The 20,051-nt window shown below is 41.7% G+C and overlaps 1 protein-coding gene across 2 annotated transcripts in view; it reads right to left on the bottom strand.

Moving 5' to 3' along the window:
* ZNF573 (zinc finger protein 573) overlaps positions 1 to 12,288 on the bottom strand; it is a 47,132-nt gene extending 34,844 nt beyond the window's left edge. The window contains exons 1-2 of one of the 2 annotated variants that reach the window (XM_023229195.1): positions 12,235 to 12,288; positions 2,217 to 2,266 (exon numbers count right to left, since the gene is read on the bottom strand). The gene's annotated coding sequence lies outside the window, so the exon portion shown is untranslated. Of the gene's footprint in view, positions 1 to 2,216; positions 2,267 to 12,234 lie in introns of those variants that run through there. The other variant, XM_023229196.1, reaches the window with a different exon arrangement.
* Positions 12,289 to 20,051: the final 7,763 nt, after the last annotated feature.

Genomic DNA, 20,051 nt, shown 5'->3' with positions numbered 1-20,051 from the left:
TTGGTCTCAAACTCCTGACCTTGTGATCTGCCCACCTCAGTCTCCCAAAGTGCTGAGATTACAGGTGTAAGCCCAGCTGAACTCTTTTTAAAAACTGAATCCCAAAATGCTATTTTAGTTGATCATTTCTTTTCCTGGTAATTAATTTTAACGGATAAATCCATGATTCTAAAAGGTAAAAATATTCAGGTTTTTCAAGTGAGAAGGAGATTATGGGCCCTTTTCAACAAACTACATATAGAAAGAACATACCTCAACACATGTATATGACAAAAATCCATATATGACAAACTCACAGCTAACATCATACTGAATGGGAAAAAGCTGAAAGCTTTGCTCTAAGATCTGGAACAAGACAAGGATGCCCACTTTCACCACTTTTATTCAGCATAGTACTGGAAGTCCCAGCCAGAGCAATTAGGCAAGAGAAAGAAATATAAGACGGCTGGGTGTGGTGGCTCGCGCCTGCAGTCCCAGCACTTTGGGAGGCCGAGGTGGGCAGATCACGAGATCAGGAGATTGAGACCATCCTGGCTAACACAGTGAAACCCCATTTCTACTAAAAAACTACAAAAAATTAGCCAGGCATGGTGGCGGACGCCTTGTAGTCCCAGCTACTCAGGAGGCTGAGGCAGGAGAATGGTATGAACCCGGAAGGCAGAGCTTGCAGTGAGCCGAGATTGCGCCACTGCACTCCAGCCTGGGCGACAGAACGAGACTCCATCTCAAAAAAAAAAAAAAAAAAGAAATAAAATCCAAATTGCAATGGAAGAAATCAAACTGTCCCTGTCCCTGTCTGTAGACAACATGAACTTACATATAGAAAGTCCTAAAGACTCCACCAAAAACTGTTATAGCTAACAAACACACTAAAGCTGCAGGATACAAAATCAACATATAAAAATCAGTAGCATGGCCAGGCGCGGTGGCTCACGCCTGTAATCCCAGCACTTTGGGAGGCCGAAGCGGGTGGATCACCTGAGGCCAGGGGTTTGAGACCAGCCTGGTCAACATTGTGAAACCCCATCTCTACTGAAAATACAAAATTAGCCAGGCATGGTGGTGTGTGCCTGTAGTCCCAGCTACTCAGGAGGCTGAGAACCCAGGAGGTGGAGGTTGCAGTGAGCTGAGATTATGCCATCACACTCTTGCCTGGGCAACAAAAGCAAAACTCCGTCTCAAAAATCTCACAAAAAAAAAAAAAAAAAAAAAAATCAGTATCATTTTTATATGCCATTAATAAACTATCTGAAAAAGAAATCAGAAAAGCAATCCCATTCACAATTGTTATATAAGTTTTTTTTTTTTTTTTTTTTTTTAAGATGCCCGGGAATAACAAAGGAGGTGAAAGATCAGTACAATGAAATCTATAAAGCTTTGATGAAAGGAATTGAAGAGGCCACAAATAAATGGAAAGAGATCACATTTTCAGGAATTGGAAGAATTAATATTGTTAAAATGTCCATGATACCCAAAGTGATCTACAGATTCAATGCAATCCCTATCAAATTACCAATGACATTCTTCACAGAAATAGAAAAAACAATTCTAAAATTCATACGAGACCACAAAAGACCCTGAATAGCCAAAGAAATTTTGAACAAAAAGAACAAAGGTAGTGACATATTATCTGACTTCAAAATATATTACAAAGCTATAATAACCAAAACAGCATGTTACTAGAACAAAAACAGACACATAGACAAGGCAGAATAAAGAACACAGAAATAAATGCATACACTTATATCCACCTGATTTTCAACAAAGGTCCCAAAATAAGTTACCAAGGGCCCTCCTTCTCCTTCTTACATGCACACAGGGATAATGAAACCCATGGATTCCTTTTCAAACTAAGGTTGGAAATCATATGATCAAGTAAGGTGATTTTATTTTGCAAAAACAAAACCAAAAACATATGCTTACAGATAAAAATTGGAAAAACCTACCCCAAAATATAATTAGTAATTTACCCTGGTACAAGTGGAGGAGGGGAAAGGTCATGGGTAATTTTAACTTTCTCATTACTTCATTCTTTAGGTTACTAGATTCTTCTGCCACAAAGCTGATATACTTCTTATCTAGAAACAGAGCACCAATAATACCTAAGATATTTATTAAAATGAAATTATAAAGGAGAATCTTTCCACTCATTGAGGAAACTGTGAACTTTAGTCCTGAAATAGAAAAACAATATGATTGAAATAAGTAACACCTACCATTTCTTGGATAGCCTTTAGTTGTATCATCAGTATAATTCAAATTTTTTCTGTGAATGAACATAATTCAGATAAATGAAATTAGCATTATTTTATTATATTTTATTATAAAAAGCAGAAAAGAGTTTTGCACATAGTAGATTCTCAAATGTGAATGTAGACATCTCCTTCACAAAACATACAATCCAAATATCATTCTGGATACAATCCTTGCCAAATGTCTGATCGAACCTAATATAATTGTTTTTTTGAGTTGGGGTCTCACTTCCATCATCCAGGCTGCATTGCAGTGGGGTGCTCACATCTCACTGCAGCCTTGACCTTGCGAACTCAAGTGATCCTCCTATCTCAGCTTCCCAAGTAGCTGGGACTACAGGCACACACCACCATGCCTGGCTACTTTTTTGTATTTTTAGTAGAGACAGGGTTTCACCATGTTGGTCAGGCTGATCTCAAACTCCTGAGTTCAGGCAATCTGTTGGCCTGACTTAATATTTGTTTAGCACTCCTTATGTTCCAGGGTCTATTGTCATGGGATTTACATTTTTATTCTCATTACACTCCTATGAAGTAGGTACTATTATAATATGTGTCTGAGAGCTGTAGAACTCGGAGCCTGAGTAAACACACTGCCTATGCTCATACAGATAGGAAATGGCAGACCTGAGATTCAAACCAAATTTGGGATACCCAGAGCCCATTCTCTTCAATATCATACCACACTGTCTCTCAAAATCCATGCAACAACGTGTCTGAAAAACTCAGGCTGCCAGCCCACAAATACCCCTAACCAGTACTAACAGTTATGTATTAGAGATCATCTGAACATATTCTCCACTTGTAGACACAGACCTGTATCCTCAAATACCAAATTACAGTTCTGCTTCCAAAAATACCACCAAGCAGATGACTCTGCAATTGTTGACTCTTAGTCCTCTGGAGAAAGAATATCTAAGATCTCTGGTGTATGATTCCATAAAAGCCCACTAATCTCCTTCTGAAATACAGCCCAACTGCATGGTTTGAATGATCTGCCAATTGAATATGTGAATATTACTTAGAGAAGAGAGAGAACATAAAAACCATTGTGTAGTTGTCTCAGTGAACTCTGTCATCACCTGGGGAAGGAAGGCCTAAGATACTCTCTACCTAGTTCACTTCAGGCAAAGAAAATCCAATGTTCTTACATCAAAATAAAAATTTTTGTGAACCAAAAGGAAAGAAACCAACATGAATATTGCTTTTTAGGCATCAACAATATTTCTTAACCTTCATTATTTTTGTAGTGCAACAGTTCTTTCCTCCTTCTTGGGTTTCTTTTGGAGAATGGCAGGAGCAGAGGAAAACTGGATCACAACCAAAAGTATGGTCACATACAAAACCAAGATATAGGCCAGGTGTGGTAATTCATGCTTGTAATCCCAGCACTTCAGGAGGTCAAGGCAGGAGGATCACTTGAGCCCAGGAGTTCAAGACCAGCCTAGGCAATATAACAAGACCCGTTCTCTACAAAAAACACAAACATTAGCTGGGTGTGGTGGCACACCTATAGTCCCAGCTACTTGGGAGGCTGAAATAGGAGGAACACCTGAGTTCATGAAGTTGAGGCTGCAGTGGGCCATGATTGCACTACTGTACTACAGCCTGGGTGACAGAGTGAGATTTTATCTCAAAAACAAACAAACAAATAAAAAACCAGGATATAGGAGGAAGGCTGAAATCTGTAACAGAGTTCACAGTTCCTGGGGTCAAAGCTATAGGAATGGTGTGGTTCTGAGATTATAATGCCCCTGCACGGCCCCAAGGGAGGAGCTTCCACCAGGGTGTGTAACTCCAGGAGCCTTCCCATGATGTCTTCCCAGAAACTTGGCTTAAGAGGTACCTGCAGCTCTAAAAATTTCCATCCCAAGCTGATGTGAGTACTTTATTTCTGGGAACCTTCATGATAGAGCTCAAAATATGACTTCTCTCTTGGGGCTGTGAGAATTGATGATATGAACTGGAGTAGTCATACCCAATTAAATCAGAGTTCAGAGTCTAGGGAGAAGAAACGCACAGCATTCATAGTGCAAGCACCTGCCCAGGGATTATCATGCAAATCAGCTACTAAAATGACTGCTAGAACCTTAAGACCAGTTTTACCTAGTAGTTGCTCAAATAATTGCCCTAATGCTAAGACTAGTTTTACCTACCGCCCTCACTCACCAGAAACTGCCAGCTCCCCGAAACTTCACTAGTGCCTATAAGTTTTCTGTCAAAACAATAGGTAACATTTCTCTTTCTAATAACGCCCTCTGAGTGGGAAAAAAAAACAAATGATTTTTCCTCTGCTATTACACAACACTCAACACAGAAGACTTTTGTAAGCAAACATGTGGAGGTTTTTCCACACACACCAAGCTAGCAATCAATTCTGCAATGGACGACCAGCTGGGTGTCCTCCAATTCAATTCAGACACTATCTACCTGGAGATAGGATTAGATCCCACAGGTTGAGGGCTTAGTCCCACAAGACTGGCCCACCCTTCAGACACTGGTTACAAGTCTGGGCCTCCAGAATGTCATGCATGTTATTAACATGCACGTTAATAAATTTGTCTTTCTTTTCTCCTATTAATCTGCCTTTTGTCAGCTGACTTTCAGCAAACCTTCAGAGGTTTACACCCAAATTGCAATTCTGTTTTTCCCAAATAAAATGTTTTATTTTAGAGATTTCTCTTAATATTTTATTTGACTTTGATAGGGCCATTTCTTTAAGCTACAAATGGCTGTAAGTTAAGAGGGTAGAGGAACCAGCAGGTAACCAACTCAGTGACACACACAGAGCCCAACAACCCACACTCACATAAAAGCCAGTCTTTCTAGTCACAGGAGCACATTCACACACCACTCACAGCGTCACAACCGCATAGGTTGTCGTGGACACCTACCCTACCCTGTTACACACACTCACTGACATGCATACTGCACACTCACTTCCACCCTCGGTCACCCTCAGTCACACAATCCCTCTCCTCTCAGGCTCACACAGATGAGAGGCCAAGACCAACACCCTGTCTATGCCCTGGGCCTTCTCTAATGCAGCTCTGAAATCCCAACCTCTGTTCTCCCTGCAGGTTCAAGTCTGGCATCGATCTAGGTCCAAAATTACCTTGTGGTGGTTTCTCCTTTTGACATGGCTGTCTTACCATGTGGCCCCCAATAACCATGAGGACGTAGGAAAACCCAAGACATCGAGATTATTTTAGCCCCAGTAGCCTCTGAGAAATGTGGTCTTCAAGAGAAAAATTTGTGGGAGTGGAAGCCCCACATTCAAACTGCTCCCACTGCATTTTCAATCCACTCTCCAATGACTGGATTTTAAAAAAATGAAATCAGTCCTCTGTCCAAAGTCAAGACAGGCCAAAAGCTAGGCCTCTAGAATTAAACAGGTAGCCAAGTTGTGAATGCAAAGGAAAAGTTCTTAAAGCAAATTAAAAGTGCTACTCCACTGAATACATGAATAAGAAAATAAAATAACCTTATTGCTGATATGAAAAACATGTTATGGTCTGGATAGAAGATCAAACCAGCCACATCATTCCCTTAAGCTAAAGCCAAATCCAGAGCAAGGCCCTAAGCTGTCTTCAATTCTGTGAAGTCTGAGAGAGGTGAGGACACTGTGGAAGAGAAGTTTGAGAGAGTGGAGGATGGTTCATGAGGTTTAAGGAAAGAAGGCATCTCCATAACATGAAAGTCCAAGGTCCAGCCTGGCCAACATGGTGAAACCCCATCTCTACTAAAAATACAAAAATTAGTCTGGTGTGGTGGCAGGTACATGTAATCCCAACTACTCGGGAGGCTGAAGCAGGAGAATCACTTAAACCCAGGAGGTGAAGGTTGCAGTAAGCCCAGATCGCGTCATTGTACTCCAGCAGCCTGAGCAACAGAGCGAGACTCTGTCTCAAAAAAAAAAAAAAAAAAAAAAAAAAAGTGCAAGGTGAAGCAACAAGAGCTGATGTAGCAGCTGTTCTAAGTCATCTAGAAGATCTAGCTAACATAACTGATAAAGGTAGCTACACTAAACAGATTTTTCAATGTAGATAAAACAGCCTTCTTTAATGGCCATGACTTCTCCTCTCTAGCTATGAAAAGTCCCAGATGGCATCTTCTTCCATGTCACTACTACTACTCATTAAAAAAGTATACCTTTTTTAATATTATTGGTCATTGACAATGTACAAGTCATCCAAGAGCTATGATGGAGATATACAAGGACACTGACGTTCTTTTCATGCGTATTAACACAACCACCATTCTGCAGCCCATGGATCAAGCAGTAAGTTTGATTTTCAGTCTATTATTTAAGAAATCCGCTTCATAAGGCTATAGCTGCCATACATCGTGATTCCTCTGATGGATGTGGGCAAAGTACATAGAAAACCTTGTGGAAAGAACTCACCACTCTAGATGCCATTAAGACTATTTGTGATTCATGTGAGGAGGTCAAAATGTCAACATTAACGGGAGTTTGGAAGAAGTTGATTCCAACCTTCATATATGACTTTGAGGGCTTCAAAACTTCAACAGAGGAAGTAACTCCAGATGGGGTGGAAATAGCAAGAAGATTAGAAGTGGAGCCTGAGGGTGAGCATATGTGAACTGATGAGGAGTTGCTTCTTATAGTTGCTTTGCTTACAGTTGAGCAAAGAAAAGTGGTTTTGGGAGATGGTAATCTAATCACGGTGGAGATTCTTTGAACATTGTTGAAACGACAACAAAAGATTTCGGATATTACATAAACTTAGTTGATAAAGCAGGGACAGGGTTTGAGAAGATTGCCTCCAACTTTGAAAGATGTTCTACTGCGGGTACAATGCTACCAAACATTGCATGCTACAGAAAAATCTTTTGTGAAAGGAAGGGTCAATCTATGCAGGAAACTTCATTGTTGCACTTTTTTTTTTTTTTTTTTTTTTTTTTTGAGACAAGCTCTCACTCTGTTGCCCAGGCTGGAGTATGGTGGTGCGATTTCAGCTCAATGGAGCCTCCACCTCCCAGGTTCAAGCAATTTCCATGGCTCAGTCTCAGCCTCCCGAGTAGCTGGGATTATAGGCATGTACCACCATGCCTGGCTACTTTCTGTATTTTTAGTAGAGATGGGTTTCACCATGTTAGCCAGGATGGTCTTGAACTCCTAGCCTCAGGTGATCTGCCTGCCTCAGCCTCCCAAGGTAAGTATGTAGATTTTTTAGACATAATGTCGTTGCCCACTTAATTGACTACTTTAAACATAACTTTTATATGCACTGGAAGACCAAACAGGCTCACCTTATTTTTTTTTTATTTTTTATGTTTTTTTTGAGATGGAGTCTCGCTTTGTCACCAGGCTGGAGTGCAGTGGCACGATCTCGGCTCACTGCAACCTCCACCACCCAGGTTCAAGCTATTCTCCTGCCTCAGCCTCCCAAGTAGCTGGGACTACAGGTGCCCGCCACCATGTCCAGCTAATTTTTGTATTTTTAGTAGACACGGGGTTTCACCATGTTGGCCAGGATGGTATCGATCTCTTGACCTCGTGATCCGCCTGCTTTGGCCTCCCAAAGTTTTATTTTGATACTTGCCTTTATCTCTGTGGTCTGGAACCAAACCCACAATATCACCAACATATGCCTATACAGCATAATCCCACATTATAACCACTCTTTTGCTTACATCCTCACCTCCATGAGCTTCTCTGCTTCATTTTTGCTGAAATACAGTTGTCTCTCAGTATCTGAGGGGGACTGGTTCCAGGACTCCCACGGATACCAAAAATCCATGGATACTGAAGTCCCTTATATAAAATGGTATAGTATTCACTGGGTGCGGTGGCTCATGACTGTAATCCCAGCACTTTGGGAGGCCGAGGCAGGCAGATCACGAGGTAAGGAGTTTGAGACCAGCCTGACCAACATGGTGAAACCCTGTCTCTACTAAAAACACAAAAATTAGCTGGGTGTGGTGGCGCACATCTGTAATCCCAGCTACTCAGGAGGCTGAGGCAAGAGAATTGCTTGAACCTGGGAGGCAGAGGTTGCAGTGAGCCAAGATTGTGCCACTGCACTCCAGCCTGAGCGACAGAGAGAGAGCGTGAGACTCCGTTTCAAAAAAAAAAAAGTACAGTATTTGCATATAACCTACATGTATCTTCCTGTATACAGATGGTCCCAGACTTACAATGGTTTAACTTACAATTTTTAGACTTTAGGACAGTGTTAAAGTTATACTCATGTAGTATGTTCCTGGATTTCCAACGGAGTTAGTAGTTTATCTGGATGCAACCCCAGCAGAAGTTGAGGAGTGTCTGTACTTTCAATAATCTCTAGACTACCTAAAATACCTTAAAAAATATAAATGGTATATAAGTAGTTGTTATCCTGTATTGTTTAGGGAATAATGACAAGGAAAAAAGTCTGTACATGTTCAGAACAGACACAACCATCATAGGTAAGCCTAATTACACTTTTAGTCTGTGGTTGGTTGAATCCATAGATGTGGAACCCACAGAAACAAAGGGCTCATTGTATCACAACCTTAGTTAAATCCAACTCTTTTTTACTCTGTGCTTGATCTTATGCAACTGGTATGGTCAAAGAAAAATGTGTGAGCCATGATGTGCCACCTCACTCCAGCCCGTGCAACAGAGAACCTGTTGCTATAAAAAAGAAAGAGAAATATATGCAGATTAGACTCATATTAAAATGGTCACAAACCAGAAGCAGGACATTAATACTGCCAGTATTCCTAGTCATTTTCTTCCTTCCTTCCTTTTCTTTCTTTCTTCCTCTTTCTTCCCCTTTCTTTCTCTCCCTTCCTTTCTTCCTTTTTTTTCTTCTTTTTCTTTCTTCTCTTTCTCTCTCTCCTTCCCTCCTTCCCTCCCTCCCTTTCTGAATGGGTGGCCTGCCCCTCCACACCTGTGGGTGCTTCTCGTTAGGTGGAACGAGAGACTTGAGAAAAGAAATAAGACACAGAGACAAAGTAAAGAGAAAGAAAAGCGGGACCCAGGGGACCGGTGCTCTGCTTACAGAGGACCCACACCGACACCGGCCTCTGAGTTCCCTTAGTATTTATTGGTAATTATCTTTACCATCAAAAAGATAAGGGAGTGGCTGGACAATAGGATCATTATAGGGAGGAAATCGGCAGTAAGACATATGAACAAAAATCCTTGTAACATGAATAAGTTTAAAGGAAAATGCTGTGCCTTGAGATGCATATGCGAACATCTCCATAAACCTTTTAGCAGTATTGCTCCAGCAAGCCCCACCTTATTCCTAAAGGCGGTTTTCTCCTTACTCAGTAAACAAAGCACACAATGAGTTTTACCCGGAGATGTTCCATTGCCCAGGGAGGGGCAGGATTTTTAACCAGCAAGCTGCCTTCAGGTACTTGTTTAACAAAGACACATCCTGCACAGCCCAATATCCATTAAACCTTGAGTCACCACAGCACATGTCTCTTGCAAGGACAAAGTTGGGGGTAGGGTCACAGATTAACAGCATCTCAAATACAGAACTAAATGGAGTCTCTTATGTCTACTTCCTTCTATATAGACACAGTAACAGGCTGATCTCTCTTCCTTTTCCCCACACTTTCTCTTTTTTTCTTTCTTTCTTTTCTCTTTCTTTCTTCCTTTTTCTTTCTTTCTTCCTTTCTTTGTTTTTCTTTCTTTCCTCTTTCTCCCCTTCCTCCCTTCCTCCCTCCCTCCCTCTCTCCCTCTCTCTCTTTCCCTCTTTCTTTCTTTCTTTCGACAGAGTCTTGCTCTGTCACCCAGGCTAGAGTGCACTGGTATAATCACAGCTCACTGCAGTCTGGATCTCCTGGGCTCAAGGGATCCTCTTGTCTCAGCCTGCCACGTGGTTGGGACTACAGGTGTGCACCATCACTCCCAGCTAATTTTTTGATGTTTTTGTAGAGACAGGGTTTCACTGAGTTGCCTAGGCTGGTCTCAAATTCCTGAATCAAGTGATACTCCTACCTTAGCCTCCCAAAATGCTGGGATTACAGGTATGAGCCATGGCACCCAGCTCCCATTCTATTTCGTTTCTTTTCTTTTTTTTTTTTTCTTTTCAATTGAGATGGAGTCTCACTCTGTCACCAGAATGAGGAGTGCAGTGGTTCAGTCTTGGCTCATTGCAACCTCCACCTCCCAGGTTCAAGCGATTCTTCTGCCTCAGCCTGCTGAGTAGCTGGGATTACAGGCATGCACCTCCACCACGCCTGGCTAATTTTTGTATTTTTAGTAGAGACGGGGTTTCACCATGTTGGTCAGGCTGGTTTCCAACTATTGACCTCAAGTGATCTGCCCTCCTCTGCCTCCCAAAGTGCTGGGATTACAGGAGTGGCCACCACACCCAGTTCCATTCTATTTTCTTAATCATTTCCTTTTGTTACTCAGACTATCAATGAGAAGATCTTGGCTGACAGTGAAACCGCATGTTAGAAAGTTAGGCCTCAACAATATAAATATGCTAAATGAAAAGCATTATACTCTTACAACCTTAAAAGAATAAGTTACCCCTTTGTCTCAAACTACGTCAGTAATAGCAACAATAATCGTAAAGAGAGGAAGATTGTTGTCCTTGATGCTAAACTTAATTTTTAGGTTCTCTTTACCATATGAGAATACATGGAAGAATCTGAATGATATGCCAAATGAATATGAGATTTTTTTTTTTTTTTTTTGAGACAGTCTTGCTCTGTAGCCCAGGCTGGAGTGCAGTGGCAAGATGTCGGCTCACTGCAACCTCCGCCTCCTGGGCTCTCCTTCCTCAGCCTCCCAAGTAGCTGGGATTACAACCACGTACCATCATGCCAGACTAATTTTTGTATTTTTAATAGTGATGGGGTTTCGTCATGTTGGCCAGGCTGGTCTCAAATTCCTGACCTCAAGTGATCTGCCCGCCTTGGCCTCCCAAAATGCTGCGATTACAGGCATGAGCCACCACACCCAGCAGAATATGAGAACGTTAATGAGATTCAGCTCAATGGCTCCCAAAATCTACTGGAAAGAAAGCAGATTGGTATTAGGACATTCAGACACATTTCAGACAAAGGAAAGCATGCCCTAAAACCAGTAATCTTAGGAAAGAAAAAAGCCAACTAGCCTAAACATTGATTTTTAGATGTGAAAGAATTTTTTTGCTCCTCATTAGAGTCCTTTTGAGGAATAGCAGGACTAAGGAGGGGGAAAAGAATCATGAGTTACCAGGTCTTTCCTTGAAGCACGGAATGCCTTGTAACACAATACCCTCCACACCTTCCCTGTTCACACACTTTAATTCATGGAGGTAGGAGGGAGGCTGGAATCTGGGTATGAGTTCACAGCAGGTTCCTGGGGTCAGAGCTCTGGGAAACTCGAGGTTCTGAGACAGGTAGCTCGCTCTCAGAGTTCACAAAGAAATAACCTCCCAGGCGTTCCCAATCTCACAGCAAGTCAATGCCTTCTTGCTGGAAAATTTCATTTAGAGTTCAGTATCCAGTTTCCCTCTTGCAGACATTTGTGTGTGTGTGTGTCAGCCGCAAGCAGCTGTGAGGAAAGAGGGGAGAATAAGCATCCAGAAACCTACAGCCACGACTCAAAGTGACACCGCAGTGCCACCGCAAACAACGTACATGAAAAGGACAAGCACCTCACATCCCTGTCACGCAAGCACTGCCATTCACTCACCTGTCACAGCCTCACAACCGCACCCATCGTCAAGGAGGGACATCACAGCCTCTCACACGCACAGTTTCTCTCTCACACACTCTCAAACATTCTCCATCTGACATATACAACATTCTCTCACGTGCGCACTCAAATACCCTCCTCTGCTGTTCATGCACCCACGGGCCTGAGATTCCGATAACAACTGGTCATCCAACTACAGGCCTCCACGGTTTAAGGGCTTCCTCCACCACCCCGGCCGGTTTAGGTTGGCCTCCAATGTAACTTGATTGCCCAGAGCTCTACCTGCGAGTACCCTGTGCCTATCCTGAAATGAGTTCAACTCACCTAGCAAAAGAACCACGCGAAAACGGAAGGGAAGCCATAGATTGGGTGTTTCCGTTGCCCTCTGGGAAATGTAGTTTAAGCCTAAAGATCCATGACCGCGGTGGCTTGTGGGAAAAGTGTCTCGGAACCCCAAATCCCGGTTAGAGTGCAGGCACCGCCGCACGCTGGCTCCCGGAGGTTTTTTTTTTTTGAGACAGAGTCTAGCCCTGTCGCCCAGGCTGGAGTACAGTGGCCAGATCTCAGCTCACTGCAAGCTCTGCCTCCTGGGTTCACGCCATTCTCCTGCCTCAGCCTCAGAGTAGCTGGGACTACAGGCGCCGCCACCTCGCCCGGCTAGTTTTTTGTATTTTTTTAGTAGAGACGGGGTTTCACCATGTTAGCCAGGATGGTCTCGATTTCCTGACCTCGTGATCCACCCTCCTCGGCCTCCCAAAGTGCTGGGATTACAGGCTTGAGCCACCGCGTCCGGCCTCCCGGAGGTTTTAGTCTTCCCTCTACCTGGAGTGCGCAGACACAGAGACTTACTGCGCTGGCGAAGATGGCTGAGGAAGCCTTGTTTCACTTGTCCTCGGAGTCCTGAGGGTTTCAGTGACCACAGAAGGCTGAGAAGGGGAATCCGAACTCGGAGCTGCCAGAAGCCTCGGGCTGGTTGAGTGTAGAGCCGGTCGGGGAGGGGGTTCAAGGTGTGGCCGCGAGGGCGAGCGTGGGGGATCGGGTATGAGCTCCGGAGGGCGGGGACTCTGCTCTGTGTCCCCTGAGGAGGTCCAGCCTTGTTATAAGGTATGAGAAAAGTAACTTTTTAAAAATGGACAAATATTAATTGTATGTTTTATATGCTGATAGAGTACAATATGCTGTTTTAATCTATGTTTACAATGTGAAATGATTAAGTCAAGCTAATTAAATCTGTCACTTCACTTTTTTGTGGTGAAAACATTTAAAATCTACTCTTTGAGCAATTTTGAAACATACAACACATTATTTATGTAGTTGCTATTCTGTGCAATAGATTACTAAAGTTTGTTCCTGCTGACTAACTGAAATTTTGTACTCCTTTAATTAGTATCTCCCTTTCCCCCATTTTTCAGTCTCTGGTAAACACCATTCTGTGCCTCTTAAGAGTTAGACTTTTTTAGATTCCACAAATACCACTTATGTGGTATTTGTATTTGTCTTTCTGTTCCTGGCTTCTCTCACTCAGCATAATGTCCTCTCGGTTTATCCGTGTTGTCACAGATGACAGAATTTTCCTCGTTTTATTTTTATTTTTTATTTATTTTTTAAAAATCTTTTATTTATTTTTAAAAACTCCGTCTTGAGACGGAGTTTCGCTTTTGTCGCCCGGGCTGGAGTGCAGTGGCACAGTCTCAGCTCACTGCAACCTCTGCCTCCCCGGTCCAAGCAATTCTTGTGTCTCAGCCTCCCAAGTATCTGGGATTACAGGCATGCGCCCCCACATCAGCTAATTTTTGTATTTTCAGTAGAGACAGGGTTTCACCATGTTGATCTGGCTGGTCTCGAACTCCTGACCTCAGGTGATCGACTCACCTTGGCCTCTCAAAGTGCTGCATTTACAGGCGTGAGCCACTGTGCCCGGCCATTTTCCTGTTTTTAAAAAGTGAATAATATTCCTTTATATATACATATATATGTATATGACATTATATATATAATATATATAATATGTAACATTCTCTTCATCCATTTATAACATGCTGGACACTTAGGTTGCTTCCATATCCAATGCAGAATAATTGGTAGTGCAGTTCTCTCTTCAGCATGCTGACTTCAATTCCTTTAGCTATACACCCACAGGTGGGATTGCTGGAACATAGAGTAATTCTATTTTTAGTTTCTGATGAATCTCCATATTATTTTCCATAATGGCTGTATTAATACACATTGGGAAATGTACTTACTTTTGATGCTGTTGGGAATGGACTGGTTTATTCAATAAATTGTGTTAGGTACATTGACTAATTAGTGGGTAGAAGTGAAGTTATATTTACTTAATTCTTTAAGGCATAGTCAAAACAGACTGAATAATTAAATGTAAAAATGATCTGGAGAAAACGTTTTTATTTTTTTTTTTGAGACGGAGTCTTGCTCTGTCAACCAGGCTGGAGTGCAGTCGTGCGATCTCGGCTCACTGCAATCTCTGTCTCCCAGGTTTGAGTGCTTCTCCTGCCTCAGCCTCCCAAGTAGCTGGGATTACAGGCATGTGCCACCGCACCTGGCTAATTGTATATGTTTTAAAATATTGAGTTAGGAGTAGATTTTCTAAGCTAAATTGACGTGAAATGCTAAGGAAATAGTGAGATTTAACTTGATAATTATGTGTCTGAATGAATCAGCCAATTAATAAAATTAAAACAGGCCAGGGGCTGTGTTGCATGCCTGTCATCCCAGTACTTTGGGAGGCCAACACAGGCAGATCACTTGAGTCCAGGAGTTTGAGACCAGCCTGAGCAACACATCAAAATGCTGTCTCTACAAAATACAAAAATTAGCCAGGCGGGGTAGCATATGCCTATAGTCCCCACTACTTGGGAGGCTGAGGCAGGAGGATCACCTGAGCCCAGAGAAGTCGAGGCTGCAGTGAGCTGTGATCCTGCCACTGCACTTCCAGCCTGGGTGACAGAGTGAGACCCTGTCCCAAAGAAACTAAAATAAAGTGAAATGAAAACAAATACAAGACAAAAATGGATCGACTTAACACATAGTATGATGAACAGACATAGATAACAATACTGATCCAGTGTGTTTCTGTTATCAAACTCATGGTCACTAGTCTAAAGGAAATAGGAATGGTGACTATAAATTCACAACCATTTACAACATTAGAAATACAAATTATCATCAGATATATCGGACTCACAATTACTTGCCCTTTTAAAAATTCATCCTGCTCTCCATAATTAAGAAAATATTGATAACTCTTTTTTTCCCTTAGCCCTTTGTGCTCCTGAATCTCTGAATTTGTGTTCACATCTTAAGACTCTTTTTTTGTAATTATTTACTGTAGCTTTTTGTCTTCAGTTGAGACATCACCTATATTCTCTTTACACTTTTCCACAAATGACTCAATTTTTTCGTAAGCATCATTGATGAGTTCCATGTATGTGATGATAGTGTAATGATAAATTATCAATGTGGTTTCCCTCCAGTCTTGTTCATTATTCAAGTGACTCTCCTTGGTTTAGCAACAGGTCAGGAGGTATCTATGACATTTTGTTCAGGTTAAGCAGTAAGAAGAAAACAAAATCTACATTATCTTTTTCATATTTTAAACACAAGCCAACAAATAATTTGGAAGGACCCATGATTGGACAGTGAGGATTTTATGTTCCCTCAAGAGTAATTGAGACTGTTTAATTGTATGGGGAAATGAACATATCTCAAAGGGAAGCAAGAAGATAGAATATTTAGACCACAGAATCATTAGAAAGTGGCTTTGCACCGTGGGTACACCACTGTACACAGGAAATATCAGGGTGCAGCGCAGTGGCGCACGCCTGTAATACCAGCGCTTTGGGAGGCTGAGGCAGGTGGATGTTTAAGAGGTCAGGAGTTTAAGACCAACCTGACGAACATGGTGAAACCCCATCTCTACTAAATACAAAAAATTAGCTGGGTGTGGTGGCACACACCTGTAATCCCAGCTACTTCGGAGGCTGAGGCAGAGAGAATCGCTTGAACCTGGGAGGCAGAGGTTGCAGTGAGCTGAGATGGTGCCATTGCACTCCAGCCCGGGCAACAAGAGTGAAACTCTGTTTCAAAAAAAAAAAAAATCACTGCCACAAACTTTTTCACATAGGATGATGAAGGATTCCAGAGCCCCTGCTACCTCTAGGGGCTCCTCCCCCTGCCATACCACACATATCTTGACAGGGCCTGTTACAGAGAAGAAAAGGCCCAGTAAATTAATATCACAATCATTGACACATACCCACCAAAAAACTCAAATTAAAATTTTGACAAAATTAAGTGTCAGCAAGAATGCAAAGATTTGGGAATTATCAGACATTGTAAGACTGTCAGTTGGTGTGTTAACTTTGGGATGAAACCAATAATACCTAGTAAAGCTGAAGATACGTTTACCCTGTAACCTATGGTTTTACCTCTTGCTTTATACCGTACATAAATACACACTAATGGTAACCAAATAGAAATACAAAAATACAACAGCATCATTTTTAACTTACAAAAATGAACACAACCCACATGTCCACCAACCATGAAGGGATACAAACTGGTGTACTGTTTTTTTGTTTGTTTGTTTTTTGAGACTGAGTCTCACTTTGTTGCCCAGGCTGGAGTGCAGTGGCGCAATCTCGGCTCACTGCAACCTCCACCTCCCAGGTTCAAGTGATTCTCCTGCCTCAGCCTCCCGAGTAGCTGGGATTACAGGTGTGCACCATCACTCCCAACTAATTTTTGGTTTTTTGTTTCTTTGTTTGCTTTGAGATGGAGTCTCACTCTGTCGCCCAGGCTGGAGTGCAGTGGTGCGATCTTGGCTTGCTTCAACCTCCGCTTCCTGGGTTCAAGCAATTCTCCTGCCTTAGCCTCCCGAGTAGCTGGGATTACAGGCCCAGCTAATTTTTTGTATTTTTAGTAGAGACGGGGTTTCACCATGTTAGCCAGGATGGTCTCTATCTCCTGACCTTATGATCTGCCCGCCTCCGCCTCCCAAAATGCTGGGATTACAGGCATGAGCCACCACACCTAGCTGGTGTACTGTTTTAATAGAATGCAGAATCGATGCTAAATGTGAATATTAAATAGTTAATATTGAGTAATAGAAGCCAGGTGCAGCAGGATACAGACTATTACTCCAATTATGTAAGAGAAAAACCAGGCAAAATCAGACGATACTTTACGCATATAAAAATACATAATAAGGCCATGATTCATGCTAAATGAGTAGATTTTAGCTTCCCTTGCCACACGCAAAAAATGTGGGTATCTATGAGATGAGAGATGTTAATTTGTTTCCTATAGTAACCCCTTTATACTATGTATATGTATCCTATAACATCATGTTGTGTATCTTAAATATGCATAATAAAATACTTATAAAAAGAAAAAATTTTGACCAGATGTGGTGGCTCATGCCTGTAATCCCAGCACTTTGGGAGGCTGAGGCATGAGGATTGCTTGAGCCCAGGAGTTCAAGAACAGCCTGGGCAACATAGTGAGACCCTGTTTCTATCAAAAAAGAAAAAGAGGCCAGGTGTGGTGACTCATGCCTATAATCCCAGCACTTTGAGAGGCCGAGGCAGGCAGATCACAAGGTCAGGTGTTTGAGACCAGCCTGGCCAACATGGTGAAACCTCATCTTTACTAAAGATACAAAACATTAGCCAGGCATGGTGGCACGCACCTGTAATCCCAGCTATTCGGAAGGCTGAGGCAGGAGAATTGCTTGAACCCAGGAGGCGGTGGTCGTGCCTCATAAGCCGAGATCGTGCCATTGCACCCCAGCCTGGGCAACAGGGCAAGACTCTGTCTCAAAAAAAAAAAAAAAAAAAAAGAAAGGAAACAAAATTGTGAAAGGATGCCCAACAGAATTAAAATGTTGACTCTAAAGTGAGCTACTGAATGATGGGGATGCATGAGAGAAAAGGTTACTTAACATTTTTATACCTATTGAATTGAATCCTATGTATGCATTATAAATTTAGATGTGCAATAATGCAGATAACTCAAATGTGGGTATGCTTTGATTAGGACTTTGCATTTCCCATTTGCTCAACTTCCTTATGATTGTAGATGCATATGAATAGAAATACAAAATTTAAGGAGACACAGGACTTCTGATAGCCCTTTTTTCTTTCCACATTTTGTGTCTCTGGCTGTAGTTTGCCATATGTGTCCCTATAGCTAATGAGCAAAATGTTTTTCAGATGGATACCTGTGATCAAGCATTGCAAGTTAAAGATATTTCTGAATCTTGGACCTCTTAGTTCCTGTGAAGCCCGCCCATGCATAATAAAGCAGAGAGGAATATAAAAGGTTGCTGCATCGATAATCAATTTCTGGTGAGCAGTAGTTACAGGTGATGTAAAATGAGATAATTATTGCTTTTCATCGTATCTTGAAAGAACTACAGTCGATGATTTTGAACAAAACACCTAAGTTCACTCACCTCTTTTCTATAATGAAAAGACGTTATCCAGTAGAAGTTCAAGAGTAAAATCTGAAGACAACTTATCTGACCTGGCCACATGGCCTTGCCACTTATTCAACATGACTTTCTACACACTAACCTCTCCAGACCTCAGATCTTCAGCTCTCTAAAATGGAAACATAGTGGTATTTACCTCTAGAACAGCTGCTGAACTGAGCATTTTAGGGAAGGAACAAACATACACATGATAGGTATAGTCAGATTATGAACCCAGTGTAGCCCAGAATACAGAAATTTCTCAGTAATAGAGATCCTTAAGAGAAAAATCAGATGTAGCCTATCTCAGTGGCCTTTCATGTGGCAAATGAAAAGTGAAGGTCCATAATGAGAAGGACATGGGCAGCCAGTGACACCATCCATTCAATGTAGACTCTCAACATACCTGATAGTCGTTACCTGTTATACCCCAATCCAAAACATACATAAACCTCAAGCCACAGTCAGAAATATTTATGGACAACCAGGTATATTATTCTGTGTTTCCAGTCAAAACTCAGGTAGACCACATTTTATGACAGGAGAAGGCACAGTTGATGCCCAGTTAACCCTGAGATCATCTCTGCCTGCAGCTTCCTATCATCACAGCAAGCTCTTTCCCTGGAGTGCATTGTCTGTATCTGCCCTTTGCTATATAGGCAGCAAAAATAAGCATCTGAAAAGATGCTCAACTAGGGAATTCACTATGTCACTAGAGAATTCAAAATTCAAAAATTCACATTCAGTATGTCACTAGGGAATTCAAATTAAAACAACGATGAGACACCACTACACATCTATTAGACTGGCTCAAATCCAAACACTGACACCACCAAATGCTGGTGAGGATATGGAGCAACAGGAACTCTCATTGATTGCTGCTGGGAATGCAAAATGGTACAGCCACTGTGGAAGACAGTTTTGCAAATTCCTGCAAAACTGAACATATGCTTACCATACGATCTGGCAATTGCATTCTTCGGTATATATCCAAATGAGTTGAAAATTTATATCCACTCAAATCCTCCACATGAATGTTTATAGCAGCTTATACATAACCAACAAAGACTGGAAGTAACCAAGATATCCTACAATAGGGAAATGGATAAACTCTGAAATATTCATACAATGGAATATTATTCAGGAATAAAAAGAAATGAACTACCAAGACATGAAAAGACATGGAGGAATCTTAAACATGTATTTCTAAATGAAAGAAGCCAATGCAAAAAGGCCACATAGTGTATAGTTCCAATGATATGGAATACTAGAAAAGGCAAAACTAGGCAGATGGTATTATAAAAGTTCGAGGTTGCCACAGGCTTGAGCAGAGGGAAGGATGAATAGGTGGAACACAGAGGATTTTTAGGGCAATGAAACTTTTCTCTGTGACCCTATAATGGTGGATATATGTCCTTATGCATTTGTCAAAGCCCATAAATGGTACAACACAAGGAGTGAAGCTTAATATAAGCCATGAACTTAATAATATCCATATTGACTCATCAAGCATAACAAATGTACCACACTAACAAGATGATAATAGAGGAAGTGTGTGTACTATGGTGTGAGGGGGGATATTAGAGTTCAATATGCCCTCTGCTCTGTTTTTCTGTACACCTACAACTGTTCTAAAAATTAACTCAATTAT

This window comes from Piliocolobus tephrosceles, chromosome 21, assembly GCF_002776525.5.
Source record: "Piliocolobus tephrosceles isolate RC106 chromosome 21, ASM277652v3, whole genome shotgun sequence".
Lineage (NCBI taxonomy): Eukaryota > Metazoa > Chordata > Mammalia > Primates > Cercopithecidae > Piliocolobus > Piliocolobus tephrosceles.
The sequence above is the reverse complement of the archived record's forward strand: the minus strand, read 5'-3'. Positions and strand labels throughout refer to the sequence as shown.